The sequence below is a fragment of the Zea mays genome, chromosome 7 (assembly GCF_902167145.1).
Source record: "Zea mays cultivar B73 chromosome 7, Zm-B73-REFERENCE-NAM-5.0, whole genome shotgun sequence".
NCBI classification, from domain to species: Eukaryota; Viridiplantae; Streptophyta; class Magnoliopsida; order Poales; family Poaceae; genus Zea; species Zea mays.
Window position 1 is genome coordinate 108381882 of NC_050102.1, and position 21231 is coordinate 108403112.

The window sequence follows — 21231 nt, forward strand, 5'->3', positions numbered from 1 at the left end:
TAGCCCATCTTCTTGGAAGAACTCTCCATCATATGTGTCCGGGTCTAAGTTATAATCTTCATCGTTAGGAACAGGTAATCTCTCGTGTGGCGATACCTTATACACAACATCCCAACCCTTAAGATGTTCTTTCGTTTGGCACGCATATGGGAGATAATACACTTGTGTGCCCTGTTGGGCCACGATATAGACATCGTCTCCTGGTAAGGTGGAATCTTGTCAAATTTCGACTATCCCAAGATTAGAATGTGTCTGTCTCGTCACTTGAGGGTCAAACCAATGACATTTGAATATCACTGGAGTAAGAGGTTTGGAACCATAAAAATTGAGCTCAAATATTTCTTTGATTCGTCCAAAATAATCGACATCGTCAATGCCAGGCGTAAAGACTCCAGAACACGTTGTTTTCTGATTGGGCCGACTTTGGTTGTAGTTTGTTGTGCGAAAACGGTATCCATTGACGTCATACCCAGAATATTTCTTGACCCTATAAGCAAAGTCGTTGGCTACTTGTCTCAACTCTGCACTCATAGACGGATCTCTTTGGCCCTGCAAGTATTCGCAAGTTAAAAGATGCTAAATTGAGTTCATAGACGGATCTCTTTGACAAACTAAGCACGTACCTTACGTTTGAACCAGAAAATGAAATCGGGCAATCCATTTCTCGCACCCTTTCTAAGAAGAGTGCCATATTCCTGTGGAGTGGGGTCCCTTGATCGACGCCAGAATTCATGAAGAAATTATTCCATGTATGGTGTCACCTCTTCAAGGTTGGTCAATACATATAGCATGATATACCGCCACTCTTCATGTGTTAGGGTCTTGGTGGTCGAGCCACTTGCGCTTCCGAGTTGGCCTCAAAATATGCTAAGGTTCGATTCATTGTCGCCATCATTGTAACGAGGGGGTGGATTATGCACACTTGGCACTTTGTCACCATAATAAGTTGTTGTGAAGTTTGACACCTCCTCTAGAATGTATGCCTCTGCAATGGAAGCCTCGATTTTGTATTTATTTCTACATTTCTTTCGAATAGTCTTTAGACATCTCTCGATTGGATAGCACAAACGTACCTACACGGCCCCCCATTCGTGCCTCATAGGGGAGATGAAGAATCAAATGCTGCATTGGATTGAAAAAGCCGGGTGGAAATATCTTCTCAAGCTTACACAGTAACACGGGTGCCAATCTTTCCAAATCTACAACCACGGTCCGAGATAACTCTTTTGTACAAAGCTGACGGAAGAAATAGCTCAACTCTGAAAGCACTAGCCAGACATGCTCAGGGACATAGCCTTGAACCATCGTAGGAAGAATCCGTCCAATCCATATGTGGAAGTCATGACTCTTCATCCCTAAGGCTCGCATAGTAGATAAGTTCACCCCCTACTCAGGTTAGCTGCATACCCATCAGGGAACATCAACATCTTGATCCACTGAAGTACTTCCTTCCTCTAGGCCCTGCTTAGGACGAAATCGGCCTTAGGCCTTCTCCATGTCTATCTACCACTTGGCGGCTTCATCTCTTGGTTTGGTCTATCACATAACGCTGCCAGATCCACTCTTGCCTTTACGTTATCCTTTGACTTATCAGGAATGTCCATAATTGTTGCCCACAGTGCCTCGACAACATTTTTTTAGTGTGCATCACGTCAATGTTGTGTGGAAGGAGCAGGTCGTCATAATAGGGGAGTCGAGTCAAGCTAGACTTATGTGTCCACATATGCTGCTCACCATATCCCACAAAACCACCTTCTGTATTGGCCATGAGCCCATCTATCTGTTGACGAATTTCGGCACCAGTCATCGTTGTAGGTGGGCGGTCTGTCACTACGACACCTTTCGTAAAGTTCTTTATGTCTAGGCGGAATGGATGGTCAGGAGGGAGAAATTGCCGATGTTTATCGTAGGACGAATATTTGCCACCCTTTTGCAACCAAATGAACCTAGGAGCTTCCTTGCAAACTGGGCATGGGAACTTATCGTGAACACACCAGGCGCATAATAGCCCATACGCCGGTAAGTCATGCATGGAGTACTAGTACCAAACATGCATTCTAAAATTTGTCTGTGTTGCTCGGTGATACGTCCATACCCCTTCCTCCTAGGCACGTACCAATTCATCGATCAAAGGCTCCATGTACACACCCATTTTATTCCCCGGGTGTCCGGAAATTATCAACAACACGAATATATTCTGCCTTTGAAAGCACACACTGGGGGGAGATTGATTGGGATAACAAACACGGGCCAACATGTGTACGGGGCAGCGCTCATTCCATAGGGATTGAACCCATCTGTAGCCAACGCAACACGTACATTACGAGCCTCTTTGGCTTTCTCACGGTGAATGGCATCAAAGTGTTTCCATGCTTCACCATCGAATGCGTGCACCATCTTGTCAGGATTGTATCGTTTTCCATTTTTTGCCATGTCATCTGTTTCGCGGATTCCTCTGTCATGTACAGACGCTGGATCCTCTGTATGAACGAAAGGTGTCGTAGGACTGTCATGGGGATGTCGAGCTGCCTCTTCTGTCCATCATCAGAGTCTACCTCCATGAATCTAGACGATTTACACTTGGGATAGTACTTTGCCTCCGCGTATTCTTTCCTAAATAGCACGCAGCCCTTCGGACAAGCATGAATCTTCTCATACGTCATCTTGAGTGCACGAAGGAGTTTCTGTGCCTCGTACATGCTCTTTGGCAGAACGTGATCATCCGGAAGCTGGCTCCCAATAACCGTCAACAAGCCATTGAATGCGTCTCTACTCATGTTGTACTGCGACTTGAACACCATTACACGCCCAATGGCATCCAATTGAGAAACCTTTGTCTGGCCGTGAAGGGGCTTCTGTGCCGCGTTGAACATGTCGTAGAACGCCTTTGCAGTCGGCTCTGGCTCGTCATCCATACATCCTCCCGTGTACTGTGCCTCCTGATAGTCGTTCAACATATCCGCTACCCCCGCATCCGCGTCATAATCCTCGACACGTTGTCTCAGCACTTCCTCTCTCGTACGATGCGCTTCACCATGAAAGATCCACCGAGTATAGCCCGACGTAAATCCATTCTTCCAAATATGTTCTACCATGGCCTTCTTTGGTTTTCTTTTCCGGTTGGCACATTTGCTGCACGGGCATGGGACTAGACTCACTCTAGGCAAAATACGCAAATGTTAGGAAGGAATATTCGGACCAAGATCCGATCTACCACGGCCCGGCCGGAGGCGCGCGCGTGTGGTAGTCCTTCATCCTTTTCTCAGCTTCTCAATAGATGCACCAATGGTCCACCTATTTAAATTGATTGAATTGTCCCTTAAACTTCCGGTATGGTACTAAAGTAATAGTACACCGTACCAATAAAGTGGACTTTTATCATTGACTATTATTGAATATTAATATAGGTCAGGCCCACATTAATTCAACAGTTACCTCGTGCCACACAACAGTAAAAGGCAAAATTTCCAACGGCCAAAGCCGTCGGACATAAGCCCTAAGTCGTCGGATATAGCCTATGTCCGACGGCACCTGTCCCTCGGTCGTAACGGGTCGGAAATAAGGTTATTTCCGACGGCTGTCGTTGGAAATAAACCGCCAATATAATATTATATACGAAAAAACATTGACACAAGACCCTAAATCATATAAAATGACCTTATTTCTGAGCGCATAATAATTACCCTCAGAAACTAAAAGTTTAAATTATCCAAGCACCACTAAATGAAATAAAACAAACCACTTTAATTACATAATCAAATTTCGGCTATCGGATATAACAAACTAAACAATATTTAACATACAAATTATTTAATACTAAATAATGACTACTAGTAAACAATCTATGCATCTAAAAAATTATACTACAAAATAAAATTGCTCACTTAGCTGATGGTGAGATCGCGCGGGGGCGAGCGCCGGCGGCTCCGGCCCAGCGTGGCGGCGGCGGGGCAAGCAACGACGAGGGCGGACACGGCGGCGCTGATTTGTGTGGGCGCGTGGTCGGACGAAATGAAACGGCCTGGTCGGGCGCGTGGGTTAAAATACTTTATGTCCGATGGCTTATCTGGCAGCCATCGAACATAAGGTTATATTCGACGGTCGGTGTAACGACCATCGGATATAACGTTAGTTTCGACGGTTTATCTGACAGCCGTCGGACGTATGTTCTTATGTGCGACGGCTGTAGAAAACCATCGGACGTATGTTCTTATGTCTGACGGCTGTAGGAAGCCATCGGACATATCTCGTGCCAATTAATACACCAGTTCCTTTTTTTTTTACTTAAACAGCCACCCAAGTTCATTTGCTTGCAGCTTCGCCCTAGGAAACATTCAGCATGTAGTATGTTGGTCAGTACAACGACGTGGCGATGGACGTAAGTGCTACACGCGACGTACGTACATCTTGTTGATTCCCGCGCCCTTCCTAGTAATCTAGCTAATTCATGCGCGCTCGGATCAGAAAAACCATTGCTGCTGGTGTTCATGCAATCATGCTACACGACGACGTGCAGCTCGAGAACTCGTTACGTAAACCAACCCAAGTATACACGTGTGTGGTGTAGACGGATTCCTTGCGGCAGTGGTGGTACGGTGCTCGCCTGGTCGGTCATGGAGCTGTCAACCTCCGATATCCTCCTGTGTGTGTGTACCGCCGCTAGCTGTACTACGTGTCTACGATACTGTTGGTTTCTCCAACGCGCTCATGCATGCATGCATGTTTCATTATCTAGCAACAGATACTACTGATGGGATCGAGATGTCCGATTCTTGCTTCGTGCTGCGCGTCGCGTCAGTTGCCGCTCGTGATGGATCGCATGAATGATAGATTCACGTGTACGTACGTCTTGCCACAAGAATCAAGATTCAAGACTCAAGACAAGAGGGCATGCACTACAGTAAATTAACAAACATCCAGCGGCTCTGTACGAGGCCGTCGGAGATAAGGTTATGTCCGACGGCCACAACCGGCGCTCGGAAATAGTGCTTATCTCCGACGGCCTCGTACAGAGCCGTCGGAGATAACGTTATCTCCGACGGCCTCGTACACAACCGTCAGAGATAAGGCGTTTTAACGCGGATCCGACCCGCGCGCCGTTTCATTTTCACCAGCGCGCGTCCGTTTCTCTGCCGCCGCCGCGCGCCCACAGCCCCGTCGCCGCCCCGCCCGCCGTCGACGGCCGCCGCCCCGTGCTCCGGCCCGTGCTCCGGCCGCCGCCCCGTGCTTCGCCCCGTGCTCCGGCCGCCGCCGCCGCCCCGTTCGCCGGTCGCCGCCGCCCCGTGCTCCGGCCGCCGGCCCCGTGCGCCCGTCGCCGGCCGGCTCCCCACGCCCGCTAAGTGAGTATCCTTAATTAACAATATTGTTTATTAGAATTGTATGCTTGTATTAATGTATTTGATTAGAATTGTATGTATGAATGCATTTGATTGTTTAGTTTGTTATGTCCGATGGCCAAAATTTGATTACGTAATTAAAGTAGCTTGTTTTAGTTTATTTAGTGGTACTTTAGATAATTTAAATTTTTAATTTCCGAGGGTAATTATTATGCCCTCGGAAATAAGGTCATTTTATATGATTTGTCATCCATAACAATGTTATTTCGTATGTAATATTGTATTGTGGTTTATTAGTTTAATTATTTAATAATGCACGATGATTATAGTTAATCATAGTGTATCGTAGTGTGAACAAACGAAACCTAGGCGTCACCCGTTTCGGCCCAACACACCTTACAAGCGACGCATGTGAGATATGTTGGGCCGGAATTGTCCCTTTATTGGACAGCCTCGGGGTGACCGACAGAGTCCGTGTTTATGACAAAAGCATGTGCTCCTGCTTAGTTTCGGCAGCATAACCTCTCTGTTCTCCAATTGCACCATTTTTAGGCGTGCGATTGGAGAACAGCGGGGTTATGCTGCCGAAATTTCGCACGACCACATGTCTTGTCATAAACACGGCCTCGTCGGTCACTCCTGGTGGGTTTAAGACCTATCCTTTCCTACAGATGTAGGGGCGTGATTTCTTCGTAAAAACGGATGGTCCGTGCATTACTTATCTAATTAAGTTAACGTCTCGTATCTAGTATGGAGGAGAATCGTCGATGGATGTATGAAGGTTGGAAGAAAAGAGGTGCTCTATCAAGTGAGTGGGTTGCCAAGACTGATGCTTTTCTCGACCATGCTTTTGCTCGGTCAGAGACTGGAACCGATGTTAGGTGCCCTTGTAGCAAGTGTCGGAACATTAATTTCCTTGACAGGAGGACTATGTCGATACATATTTGCAAGAACGGTTATATGCCAGGCTATGAGGTGTGGGTGCATCACGGTGAGGACCCACCTCCTCGTATTGTATCGGAAGTTCAGTCACATGAAGAGGAGGACTACGATAGGATGGAAGAGATGCTTGACGATGTACGCCATGAGTTTCTAACCGTCGATTCGGAGAACCCCGGTCAACCCACCGAGTTTGAGGATCCAGCTACACCTGAGGTTCAGAAGTTCTTCGAGCTCCTTAAAGCTGCCGAAGAGCCGTTGCATGAGCACACAAAAGTGACCGTCCTTGTATTTGTGACTCGACTTATGGCTATTAAGTCTAAGTTTGCATTCTCAAACAATTGTTACAAGGAACTTTTGAACTTGATCAGTGATGTACTTCCGGAGAATCACAAGATGCCAAAGGACATGTAGCAGTCTAAAAAGTTGTTATCTGGCCTCGGTATGGACTACGAAAAAATCGATGTCTGTGAAAATAATTGTATGCTTTTCTGGAAGGAGACCGCAGGTGAGAAGAAGTGTACTGTATGTGGTGAGCGTAGATTCGTTGAGGTTGAAAACGACGATGGTTTGACCGTGACTACGAAGATTGCACGTAAGCAGCTTCGTTACATGCCTCTCATACCTCGGTTGAAACGTTTGTTCATCTCCAAGAATACAGCCAGACACATGAGGTGGCACAAAGAAGGGGTACGTGAGAATCCAAATGTCATGGTGCACCCAGCTGATACAGATGCATGGAAGGCACTAGATGCTTTTGATTCCAGCTTTGCTGATGAAGTGCGGAATGTCCGCTTCGGTTTGGCAACAGATGGTTTCTCGCCATTCAATCTAACTGCAACGTCGTACTCATGTTGGCCCGTCTTTGCTGTTCCATACAACCTTCCACCAGCTCTTTGCATGAAATATGAATTTATTTTCTTGTGTCTTATAATACCTGGTCCGGATCATCCTGGAACAAAGATCGATGTGATGATGAGAGCCCTGATTGAAGAATTGAAAATTTTGTGGGGAGGAGTCGAGGCGTACGATTGTTACAAGAAATAGAAGTTCAACTTGAGAGCCGCGTTTTTATGGTCTATTCATGATTTTATGGCTTATGGTATCTTTGCTGGATGGAGTTGTCATGGGATTTTGACATGTCCTATATGCGTTGAAGACACTTTATGCTTTCGACTAAAGTTTGGTGGAAAGATATGTTACTTCGATTGCCATAGATGTTTTTTGCCAGAGGATCACCCGTTCAGGTTCGATAGGAACGCTTTTAAAAAGGACACGATTGTGACGAGGGGACCACCCAAGCGTTTAAGTGGTCCAGAGATTCTCGCGAGACTTAATGATTTGAAACTAAACGAACATGGAAATCGTTTTGAAGGTTATGGAACCGAGCATAATTGGACTCACAAATGTGGTCTATGGGAACTCCCTTATATGAAAGCCTTGATTCTAATGCATAACATTGATGTCATGCACCAGGAACGAAATATGGGTGAAAGCATTATCAGCACTTGCATGAATATCACTGACAAAACAAAAGACAACCCTAAGGCAAGGAAAGACTTGGCCTTAATCTGTAGAAGACCAACTATGGAGATAGGAGAGAATCAGAAGAAGCCACGTGCTCCTTTCAGTATTAAACCTAAAAGGAAGAAACAATTGATGAAATGGTTGAAAAACTTAAAGTTCCCAGATGGTTACGCCGCGGGCTTTAGAAGGTCTGTGAATTTGAAGACGGGCAAGTTTTCTGGGTTGAAGAGTCATGACTACCACATAATAATGGAAAGACTCCTTCCTGTTATGTTTCGTGGTTTTGTAAAAAATGATGTCTGGAAAGCATTAGCGGAGCTAAGCTACTTTTATAGACATCTTTGTGCCAAAGAAATAAAGAAAGAGATGATGGAGAAGCTTGAGCAAGAAATACCGATTTTGGTATGCAAACTTGAAAAAATATTTCCACCAGGTTTCTTCAATCCGATGCAACATCTACTTGTTCACCTACCATACGAAGCTAAGGTAGGAGGTCCTGTGCAATATAGATGGATGTATCACATCGAAAGGACACTAAAGAAGCTACGTGCAATGGTTGGTAATAAGAGACGAGTTGAAGGGTGCATCGCTGAAGAATTCAAATACAAAGAGATAGCATCGTTCACGGGCCTGTACTTTGCAGAGGAACACAATGTCAATGCCCATACGTTGCGGTATCATGTCGACGAGCCCCCTATTAGTGATATTGAAATTATTCAATGGAGGGGCAAAACTGTAGGACCCAGCACAACATACTGTTTCACCAACGACGAATGGAAGACTGATTTACTCTACATGTATAACAATATGGAAGAGATGAGTCAGTTTCTCCTGTAAGTGTAAACTTTATTTTAGTCATTGCCGCTAGAATTTTTGTTGTGATACTAAAAGGTTTGTTTCCTTGTACTAACAGGGAATTTGATTCTCAAAATTGCATCTCTGGCTGTGAACGTGACCAGATTCGTCGAGAGGGAAAAGATGGGGGACTTAATTTCTTGTGTTGGTTTCGAGATTATGTAGATAAAAATGACAATATACACCCGGACCTTCGACAATTATCCCTAGGAGCAGTAACTGGCAGACGTTATGGTCGGTATGATGTCAATGGTTTTAGATTCTGTTCCACAAGGTTCGAAGATGATCGTCCTCTAGCAGCCACGACAAACTCCGGAGTTGTAACTAGAGCTGTCGATGATGAAGGGAAGGTGACTAATTATTATGGAGTCATTAATGATATAATCGAGTACAAGTTTTTTGGAGATAAACAACTCAAAGTGGTGTTCTTCGATTGTGATTGGTTTTCTCCAAATACAACGCGAGAAAATCAATATGGCATGGTGGAAGTCAAACACAACGATAGATTAAAAGGCCACGACACTATAATCCTTGCCCACCAATGCGAGCAGGTGTATTATATGACATATCCATCTAAGAAAAACGGTTTGGTTGATTGGAGGGCAGTGTACAAAGTTAATCCTCGTGAACGACTATATGCTCCTGGTGATGCTGGTTATGTTGAAAGTCAAATCGAGCAGGAAGTGGGGGCTGCTGAGGTTTTCCAAGACGAAGAACTTACAAGCACGTTTAATGTACAAACTGAAATGTTGGAAGAATCTTTATTAGGCGATCAAAATGATGTAGAGGTTCCTCCAAAAAGAAAACGAGTGACGAGAAAGAAGAAAGCTACTTGGCGTCCATTAAATCGACGAAAGCAACTAGATCCCGATTTTGATTACGATTACGATTGACGAGTATGGATCATAATTTTATTGCATATTTTATGATTTTATTGCATATTTTATTATTTTATTGTCGATTTATGTACTAACTTGTTTTTGTTAAAATAGGATGTCAAAGAAAATGAAGTCTTTAGCTCGTAGTTTGCTTGGGTCGAGGAGTAGCTCGAGGAGCAGCTCGAGGGGTGACGATTCAGTTTTTCAGGGCACAAGTTCTACCATGAGCAGACGGAGAGCGCTGGCAGAACATTTGCCTCCACAAGATGTAAGTTAGTTGTTAAATTACATTATTTGAGTTACTTAATATTGTATGATGTAAGTTATTTGTTTCATAGGATGCTGAAATTGAGGAACCAGTGGTAGAGGATCATGCAAGAGATGATGTTGAAGATGATGGTGGAGATAATGTGGGAGATGATGCTGGAGACGACGCTGGTGGGGATTCTGGGGCTGGTGGAGATTCTGCAGCTGGGTCTAGAACTTCTCGAGTTAAGAGAACGAGGAAGCTGCATTTTGTTGGACCACCTCCAGAGCTTCCACCCGAATCTCGGGTTTTGATAAAGTCTAGTGGAAAGTGAGTGACATATCTTTGCTTAAATGTTATTGAAAGTTATGTTTTAATTTCTACATTGATTTCTGTTTGCAGGACTTGGATCGACGACTCGTTCACAGGCACAGGACACTACAGGCAGGTGAACATGGTTCTTGGTAATCTTGTTCGTCTGCACTGGCCTGGTCTTGTGACTTTGCCTACTGGCGAGTCTGTCCCCGCCACCACTTGGGAGCATTATCGCTATGGTGTCTGTAGAATGTTTGGCAACACACAGGCACTAGTTTGGGATGCATTCTGGGTATGACTTGTTTATACTATTTTAGTTATTCCATATATGTTTGCTTTTATGATAACACTATGTTTTTTGCAGAAACGGTACAAGTTGCCGGACGATGGATCATATGATATGAACGCTCGTTACGTGTTTGAGTATAACGTGAACGTTGTCATTGCAGATGCAATGTACTATGCACGAATTCAGGCTATAAAGGCATGGTACAGAGCAAATGCTGATGATCGACCGATGCCAAATACCAAGGCCCAGTGGTCATCAATTTACTTGACGGAGGAGCAATACCTAGAGGTAAACAGGTTGTTGCCTCTCATATCGCACGAAGCCATGTATTTGCTTGCTTTATTTAAAAAATTTCATGTAGGTGTCGGTGCCGTGGATGGCCACCCGATCAGACGGTTATCGAGCATTGTGCAGATGGTGGGCTTCCCCTGAGTTTCATGCCATTTCCGAAAGGAACAGGGGAAACCGTGGAACTGAGTCGTTCCACAACTACGGCGGTGATGGTCATGTGCGCTTGGCTAAGCGAATGGTAAGTCACAGTTTGTCGTAACTTTGAATCACATAGAAATGTGTCAATATAACTTTTATGTACAGGAAGTCAAATCCGGTCGTACACCCACGGATGTGGAGGTGTATATGCAAGGGCATAGGGGTTCTGATCCTCAGAATCCTGATGTGTTATGCACTCAGATGGCCACCGACCGTCTAGTGAGTTTTTGATACTCTATTATGTGTTTGATATTGTTTGCAATGGCATAGGGGTTATGCACTTATATTTGATATTGTTTGCCTCCAGGCTTCGTATGGGCAGGAGATGGTTCAACGCCATGGGGAGGAGTACGATTGGAGGAGCCAGCCAATCGACCCTCAGGCAGCATATGCTAGCGCAGGAGGACAAGCCCATGGACGGTGAGATTATTTGATTTGGTTTTCAAAATTGTCATCATATGCTTGCGATTCAACTGAGCCATGAGTTACTATACTAAGTGCATGGTTCACTCTTGTAGGTTGGGTATTTTTGATTCTACGATTGATTCCAGAGAGCTGAGACGCCGTGGACGACAATCCACATCGTCGTCTTCACAGTCGTCCCGTTCACGATCAGCAGCCCATGAGATAGAGCTTGCGGTGTTGCGTCAACAGGCAGAGTACCATCAATCAGTCTTGAGGGAACAATTGGAGTACCAGAGGCAACAATCTGAATACCAGAGACAACAAGCCGAGTACCAGAAGAAGAGGGACGAGTATTATGCAAGCCTCCAGGCCCAAAATCAAGCTCTTCTCTCGGTAAGTTGAAGTAACATTTTGTAGCTTATTTTGCAAAACACTTGATGTGTATCTTGTTTGCTCAACAATGACTTGTATATAATTTGTAGCAACTAGCCCAACAAGCGGGCGTCCCGATGCCGACATATGGGATGCCGCCTCCGGACTTTGCACTGCCAATGCCAATGTTGGCGCCTCCACCTCCGCCTCCGCCTCCGTCACAATTCCCTATGGTATGTACACATATGCGTGTGTGACATGTTCATAGATGTCTTATGTGTTTAAATGAACAACTGAGTGGTTACTATTTCATGTGCTTGTGTTATAGGGATTTCAGACACCACCCGCTTCAGTTGCCGCACCTGGAGATGGGTCTGGTCAAGACGACACAACACATTCGTGGGTGAACAATCTTTTCAGCACGCATAGTCCAGCCGGAGGAGGTGGCGATGGATATGAGTGATAATGATGTAAAACACTTGTTGCAACCTTTCATGTGAAAGCCTATCCGTCGAATAATGTTCATTTTGGATTTTGGACAACTATGTTTATGTAAACACTTGTTGCAACCATTTGGAACTATGTCGTTATGTTAAATTTGTGAATGTGAATGCTTATGTGATTATATTTGTGAATGTGTATACTTATGTGAGTATATTTGTGAATGTGAATGTGTATATGTGTATGAAATCTGTTTTGTATTTGCAAATGTCAGATTTTTTAAATTTCAGAATTTTGTGCAATTTCTGAAAAATGTTATGTCCGACGGCTTAGTGTAGGCCGTCGGACATAAGGTGTATGTTATGTCCGACGGCTTAAAACCATCGGACATAAGTTATATGTTATGTCCGACGGCGTTAAACCGTCGGACATAACAGCAGTGGGCCCAGGCGGCGGGTAAAACGGTTACGACATCTTATCTCCGACGGTCCGATGGGGCCGTCGGACATAGCTTATGTCCGACGGCGGCCGTCCGACATAATGCTATTTCCGACGCGTTATCCTCGACGGCTTAAAACCGTCGGAGATAAGTTAATGCCGTCGGACATAACCTATCTCCGACGGTCTGAATCTTATGTCCGACGGTTTTAGCCGTCGGAAATTTCTTCGTTTACTGTAGTGATGCACACACCGGCCATCAGTAATCTGTAATCCATCACCGTTCCGTCCCGAGAGACTGGCGGTCGTCGCCATGACTTGTCATGCATGGCAGGCGCGTCCAAGACGATGGCGGCATCTTGTGGCGCCATGGATCGTCAATCACCCAAGATATCCGGCCGGCCGGGTAGTACTAGCTAGCTAGCTAGCTAATTAATCAAGGCGCACGTATGCCACTAGCTAGAAAGCAACGAGTATATATGTGTATTTATAAGTAGCAGCAATCATGCGTGGCAGCACCAGCATAATCATGCATAATCATCAAGTGTGCTTCGACGAAGACCTTAAATCACCAAGCAATTCAGCTTGCAACATGCCACCTAGTGACACTCAAGTAAATCATTCAATGAGCCACACTAGGAACCTTCACTCAATATCAAATGCATACACCACTTAGCATATGTGAGTTAGAGGGCTTCCACACACTCCTCTAGGATGGAAAATAAATCCCCAAATGCTAAGAATCTCCATTGGCTAGCTACCCCTTCTATATATATAGAAGATGGAGCAAAACCTAGCCATTATAAACTCAAACCCATACCCACACCGAAAGTTCTAGGCCTAGTGACCAATTTCTAGGGCGGTTTTTCTTAGCCCCAATGCTCTCATTGAAATGGTCCCAACCGGAAAGTCTAGGGTGGGGCCCAAAATTTTCAACTCTAGCTCCAAAACTAGCAAAGTAACCTTGCCCAAAAAATGAGAGTCCCACACTGAAATTTCTAGGTGGGGCCCTGAATTTTTGGCCATGCTTAGAAACTACAGGATAGTGTAAGTAAAACAACCATAAATTAATTATTACTCTAAACTCTGATTTAGATGGTCTTGAAATTTTTGGGAAGCTTATTTAGAGGGCTACACAATCCACTTGAATATTTGATCCAAAACACAATGAATAACCATAAAAGTCCAATCTAAGAACCATCCCACAGTTTTGTCTGAATGATCTCCCACGAGATAAGCAACATGTTTAAACCTTAGTTAGCATTTTAGAGTAATTTTAATGTTTTCTCTCAAATTTCAAATGTCATTTGATCATATCAATGTAGACAAAGTTAGATCTCTCAAGTGGCACTATATTTCTAGTATATGAAAAAAAGTTTGCCCCTCTAAATATTATGATCATATATCCTAATCCTAATGAAGCACTTTTATACTCAATCTTACACAAGTGAAATAAAATGCCCTACAAATATATCTTTGTCTTGCACATTCCATTTCATCTTTTGTGCTATGATTCTACACAAGCATCTAACTTATAGCAAGCCAGTTGTAATCAACACAAGTTTTCCATGGCTTTATATCACATAGATGACATGATCTAGCTTATATCATTAAGTGGCCCTATTGGTTCATTGATCACAACTTCACTTGTTCTTCACCATTGCATCTATCGGTGTCAAGTCCTAAATCTAGATTCACCACAACATATCATCACACCTAAGCCTCTAACTTGCCCTTCACACTAGCAACCCATCATTCATAGCAAACCATGTCTCTTGATCTTGTCCACCTAGCCATGTTACACCATATCATATCACGTGTGCAATGAGATCCTTCATTAAAATTAGGTGAGCATTACAATAAATCCAAGCCATTTTACCACCATTGCACATGTTGTTCAAACTAGTATATCTATGGACTAATCACCTATGTATCTTCCACAAAACATATAGTAGTCCACCTAGGTTGTCACTTGATTAAAAAATGAAACTAGGGCCTTTCAGTAGCCACTGTTGATGCTCGTATAGAGAAGGTTTGTGTTGCGCGATATTTTGGATATGCAGATGTAATCATCTATGTAGTTAGTGTAAAACACTACATATTTTAAATAGAAACATAATTTATTTGTGAATTACCTTGAACATTTCACTATAGAAAAATAATATTTTTAATAAATTTAAATTTACTATAAGGTATAGGAACATGTTGATGCATTATGATTTTTTGTGTGGTTTGTTGCAAATTTAAATTTGATTTTAAACCACCTTTGAATTTTTATTTGAGTAATATAAAATAAAAGGGGAAAACCCTTATCTCCCCTCTCTAGTGTAGTCGGCCCCTTCCCTAGTCATGGCCTACTCCGGCCTAGCAACTGCTAGCACGTGTATTCTCTCCCTAGCCCAACACCACGCACTAGTGCACACACTAGCCTAGCCGCCAGCTCTTAGCGGCAGCCACACCCACGCCCTCTAGCACTGACCACCTAGGACGACGACTATACTCCTCACCAAAACATTAAATGACAACCCTAGAGAAATGTTTAAGGCACTCTGAGGTCAATTTTTTCCTATTTTGATATAGTCATCAATGAAGTCAGTAACACTACTGTAGGTGAGCACGCGGCGGGCAACGATGCATTTTTGGTGGGGGAGAAATTGCTACGGTTGAGTGCATGACTCTAAGAATGAAATAGATATAATGCTCATCCAACCTTTTTAAAATTTGAATAAAGAGACACCTCTACATGAAAGTAGAGTGGAGGGTAGACACATAGGTCATCGATGTAGTCTTGCATCGGTCAGTTGTGGGCAGTTTCACGATCCTAGTCTATGTAGCTTCCCTACTACATCCTTCATCTCTTTCTCGTTGAAGACTTAGAGGCAAGTTTCACCATTGTATCCATCCTAGTTTGATGCAGCATATATATTGTGTCTCGCACCTGAGATAACGACGCACTCCGTCCCCGATGCGACTTCACCACCGTCCATCGACTAGGAGGTACCATCAGTTTTCCATCATGTTCCCTTTAGATTCAGCTTCGATCCACCAAGCGACCCCGCTTCGATGAGCGCTTTCGCAAGGGCATATCCTAACCTTTCAGGGTACCATATGTGGTCAACTTGGGACCGGCTGACGGCCGTCTCAACCTATGGACCCGCGGGTTGCGAGGAAGAGGACGACCCCGACTTCAGTTGGGATTTCTCCGGACTCCGTGATCCCAGTGCCATGCGAGACTTCATGTCTGCATGTGACTACTGCCTCTCCAGTTACTCTGACGATGGCCACAGCCTTGACGACGAGGGTTACGACCCAAGTCGCGAGTGTTTCCACATCGATCAGGGGGGTCACGACGAAGGCAACCACCTCGGCATGCCAGAAAATGACGACGACCCTACGCCCGCGTCTCGCGTTGAGATCCCGCGGGAGCTAGCTGTGGTCTGAGTCCCTGCGGGGGGTCAGGACACATCTCGAGCAACTCCGCAAGATGCAGGCCAAGCTCGATGAAGAAACGGGGCGACTTGTGCAGCTCCGACAAAACATCGAGGAGTGGGCAGGCTGGGCACTCGCCGGAGGAGCGCGTCATCGGGACCGAGACGTCCAGCCGTATCATTGATGATGCCAGGGCAGGGCTGCCCCCGGCCTTCAGCGGGGCCGGCCAGAACCTGGCTGCAGCGGCAATGCTAATTCGAACAATGCCGGAGCCATCCACCACCGAGGGGCGACGTATCCAGGGCGAACTCAAGGATCTCCTGGAAGATGCCGCCGCCTGACGAGCCGAGAGCTCTGCCTCCCGAAGGCGAGGGTGCCCCTCAGAGCATCACACAACGTCCTCCCGACGCATGAGGGAGGCCTCGGTCCACACCGAGTGCACAAGGGACAGGACGCCTGCAGCCATGGACCACCTCGGCAGCGAACAACACCGCCGTGACCGTCGAGCCCGCTTCGAGGAAAGGGTGCGCCGAGGCTACCACCTCAGGCGCGGAGGACGCTACGACAGTGAGGAGGATCAGAGCCCCTCGCCCGAACCACCAGGTCCGCGAGTCTTCAGCCAAGCCATACGACGGGCGCCATTCCCGGTCCGGTTCGAAGCCCCGACTACCATCACCAAGTACTCAGGGGAGACAAGTTTGGAGTTGTGGCTTGCGGATTACCGGCTGGCGTGCTAGTTGGGAGGGACGGACGACGACAACCTCATCATCCGCAACCTCCCCCTTTTCCTCTCCGACGCTGCCCGGGCCTGGCTGGAGCATTTCCATCCTGCGCAGATCTCGGACTGGGATGACCTGGTCAAGGCTTTCGCTGGAAATTTCCAAGGTATGTACATGCGCTCTGGGAACTCGTGGGATCTTTGGAGCTGCCGCCAGTAGCCAGGGGAATCCCTGCGAGAGTACATCCGGTAGTTTTCCAAGCAGTGCACCGAGTTACCCAACATCACCGACTCGGACGTCATCGGGGCATTCCTCGCCGGCACCACTTGCCGGGACCTGGTGAGTAAAGTGGGACGGAAGACTCCCACCAAGGCGAGCGAATTGATGGACATAGCCACCAAGTTCGCCTTTGGTCAGGAGTTGGTTGAATCCATCTTCCGGAAGGACATGCAGCCTCAGGGAAGACAGAAGGAAGACGTCCCCGAGGCATCCGTCCAGCGTGGCACGAAGAAGAAGACCAGGAAGAAGGCGCAAGCAAAACACGATGCCGTTGACGCGGATCTCGTCGCTGCTGCCGAGCACAGGAATCCTCGGAAGCCTCCCGGAGGGGCCAACATGTTTGACAAGATGCTCAAGGAGTCGTGCCCCTATCACAGGGGTCCCGTCAAGCACACCCTTGAAGAGTGCGACAATGCTCCGGTGTTACTTCAACAAGGCTGGGTCCCTGGCAGAAGGTGGCAGGGACCAAGGCAACAACAAGAAGGGGGCGACAAGGAAGAGGAGTTCCCGGAGGTCCACAACTGCTTCATGATCTACGGTGGGAAAATGGCGAATGCCTCGGCTCGGCACCGCAAGCAAGAACGCCGGGAGGTTTGCTTGGTGAAGGTAGCAACGCTAGTCTACCAAGACTGGTCCGACAAACCCATTACCTTCGACCAAGGCGACCACCCCGACTGCGTACCGAGCCCAGGAAGGTACCCGCTTGTCGTCGACCCCGTCATCGGCAACGCCAGGCTCTCCAATGTCCTCATGGACGGAGGCAGCACACTTTCACGGAATTGTCCCCGGCAAGCGTGTCCTGCCCCTTGGGCAACTTGATTTGCTCGTCTGCTTCGGAACTCCCTCCAACTTCCGAAAGGAAACCCTCACTTTCGAGGTGGTCGGGTTCCGAGGGACCTATCACGCGGTGTTGGGAAGACCGTGCTACGCCAAGTTCATGGTCGTCCCCAACTACACGTACCTCAAGCTCGAGATGCCAGGCCCTAAGGGAACCATCACCGTCGGATCCACATACTGCCACGCTTACGAGTGCGACGTGGAATGCGTGGAGTATGCTGAAGCCCTCGCCGAGTCCGAGGCCCTCATCGCCGACCTGGATTGCCTCTCCAAGGAGGCGCATGATGTGAAGCGCCACACCGGCAACTTCGAACCAGCCGAGGCGGTTAAGTCTGTCTCTCTCGACCCTAGCAACGACGCCAGCAAGAAAGTCAGGATCGGCTCCGAGCTCGACCCCAAATAGGAAGCAGTGCTCGTCGACTTTCTCCGCGCAAACGCCGAAGTTTTTGCGTGGAGTCCCTCGGACATGCCCGGCATACCGAGGGATGTCGCTGAGCACTCACTGGACATCCGAGTCGGTGCCCGACCCGTGAAGCAGCACCTACGCCATTTTGATGAAGAAAAGCGCAGAGCCATAGGTGAGGAGGTCCACAAGCTAATGGTTGCAGGGTTCATCAAAGAGGTATTCCATCCAGAATGGTTAGCTAACCCTGTGCTTGTAAAGAAAAAAGGTGGAAAATGGAGGATGTGCGTAGACTACACTGGGTTAAATAAAGCATGTCCAAAGGTTCCCTACCCTCTGCCCCGCATCGATCAAATTGTGGACTCCACTGCTGGGTGCGAAACCCTGTCTTTCCTCGATGCCTATTTAGGCTATCACCAAATCAAGATGAAAGAATCCGACTAGCTCGCAACTTCTTTTATCACACCTTTTGGCATGTATTGTTATACTACTATGCCATTTGGCTTGAGGAATGCAGGTGCAACATACCAAAGGTGCATGAACCACGTGTTCGGAGAGCACATCGGCAGAACGGTCGAGGCTTACGTCGATGACATCGTTGTCAAGACAAGGAAAGACTCCGACCTCCTCTCTGACCTTGAGATAACATTCAGGTGTCTAAGAGCGAAGGGCGTAAAACTCAATCCCGAGAAGTGTGTCTTCGGAGTCCCCCGAGGCATGCTCCTAGGGTTCATCGTCTCCAAACGAGGCATCGAGGCCAACCCAGAGAAAATCGCGGCCATCACCAACATGAGACCCATCAAAGATTTAAAAGGAGTACAAAGGGTCATGGGATGCCTTGCGGCTCTGAGCCGCTTCATCTCGGCCTTGGCGAGAAAGGATTGCCCTTGTACCGCCTCTTAAGGAAGGCCGAGCACTTCACTTGGACCCTTGAGGCCGAAGAAGCCCTCGGAAACTTAAAGGCACTCCTTACTAATGTGCCGATCTTAGTGCCCCCCGTTACGGGAGAAGCCCTCTTGATTTAGGTAGCCGCAACCACTCAGGTGGTCAACGCCACGGTCGTAGTCGAGAGACGAGAAGAAGGGCATGCACTGCTAATCCAGAGGCCGGTCTACTTCATCAGCGAGGTGCTATCCGAGACCATGATCCGCTACCCACAAATCCAGAACCTACTGTACGCGGTAATTCTAACACGGCGAAAGCTGCGACACTACTTTGAGTCTCATCCGGTGACTGTGGTGTCATCCTTCCCCCTGGGAGAGATCATCCAGTGCTGAGAGGCCTCAGGTAGGATAGCAAAATGGGCAGTGGAACTCATGGGCGAAAACACTTTCATTCGCTCCTCGGAAGGCCATAAAGTCCCAAGTCTTGGCAGACTTCCTGGCTGAATGGGTCGACACCCAATTGCCGACAGCTCCACTCCAGGCCGAACTTTGGACCATGTACTTCGATGGGTCGCTTATGAAAACCGGAGTAGGTGCTGGCTTGCTCTTCATCTCACCCCTCGGGAAACATGTGCGCTACGTGATACGCCTCCATTTTCCGGCGTCAAACAACGTTGCCGAGTACGAGGCTTTGGTTAATGGGTTGCGCATCGCCGTCGAGCTAGGGGTTCGGTGCCTTGATGCTCGTGGCGACTCGCAGCTCGTTATTGACCAAGTCATGAAGAACTCCCACTACCGCGATCGAAAAATGGAGGCCTACTGCGACGAAGTTCGGCGCTTAGAAGTTAAGTTCTACGGACTGGAACTCAACCATGTTGCTCGACGGTACAACAAGACTGCGGATGAGCTGGCTAAAATAGCCTCGGGGTGGACGACGGTTCCCCCGAACGTCTTCTCCAGGGACATGTATCAACCTTCCATCAAAATTGACGACGCGCCCGAACCCGAGGAGACCTCGGCCTAGCCCGAGGTACCCTCAGCCGCCGAGGGTGAGGCCCTACGTGTCGAGGGAGAGCAGAATGGGGTTACACCAAACCTGAACTGGCAGACCCCGTACCTATAATATCTCCTCCGAGGAGAGCTGCCCCTCGACAAGGTTGAAGCTTGGCGACTGGCTCGGCGAGCCAAGTCATTCGTTTTACTGGGTGATGAAAAAGTGTTGTACCACCGCAGCCCCTTAGGCATTCTCCAACGATGCATATCCGTCACCCAAGGACAAGAGCTGTTACAAGAAATACACTCAGGGGCTTGCGGTCACCACGCAGCACCTCGGGCCCTCGTGGGAAACGCTTTCCGATAAGGTTTCTACTGGCCGACCGTGGTGGCCGACGCCACTAGAATTGTACGGTCTTGCCGAGGGTGTCAGTTATACGCGAGACAGACGCACCTGCTCGCTCAGGCCCTGCAGACAATACCCATCACTTGGCCGTTTGTCGTGTGGGGTCTGGACCTCGTTGGTCCCTTGCAGAAGGCACCCGTAGGCTTCACGCACCTGCTGGTCGCCATCGACAAATTCTCCAAGTGGATCGAAGTCTGACCCTTAACCAGCATCAGGTCCGAGCAGGCGATGGCGTTCTTTACAAATATCATCCATCGCTTTGGGGTCCCAAACTCCATCATCACCGACAATGGCACGCAGTTCACTGGGAAAAAGTTCCTAGACTTCTGCGAAGGCCACCACATCCGTGTGGACTAGGCCGCCGTAGCTCACCCAATGACAAATGGGCAGGTGGAGCGCGCCAATGGCATGATTTTGCAGGGACTAAAACTGAGGATCTACAACGACCTCAACAAGTTTGGCAAGCAGTGGATAAAAGAACTACCCTTGGTGGTTTGGAGTCTGAGAACGACGCCGAGCCGGGCCACGGGCTTCTCGCCGTTTTTCCTAGTCTATGGGGCCGAGGCCATCTTACCCGCTGACTTGGAATACGTTTCCCCGCGGACAAAGGCATACGACGACCAAAACAACCAGACCAGCCGAGAGGATTCATTGGACCTGCTGGAAGAGGCTCGGGACGTAGCCTTACTACACTCGACGCGGTATCAGCAGTCTCTGCGAAGATACCACGCCCGAAGTGTTCGGCCCCGA

At 47.4% G+C, this 21231-nt stretch overlaps 1 long non-coding RNA gene across 1 annotated transcript; it reads left to right on the forward strand.

Moving 5' to 3' along the window:
* Positions 1 to 11762: 11762 nt before the first annotated feature.
* On the forward strand, positions 11763 to 12317 carry LOC111589765 (uncharacterized). Its single transcript, XR_002748891.2, has 2 exons — positions 11763 to 11885; positions 11981 to 12317. It is a non-coding gene; the product is annotated as an uncharacterized lncRNA (long non-coding RNA).
* The last annotated feature ends 8914 nt before the right edge of the window (positions 12318 to 21231 follow it).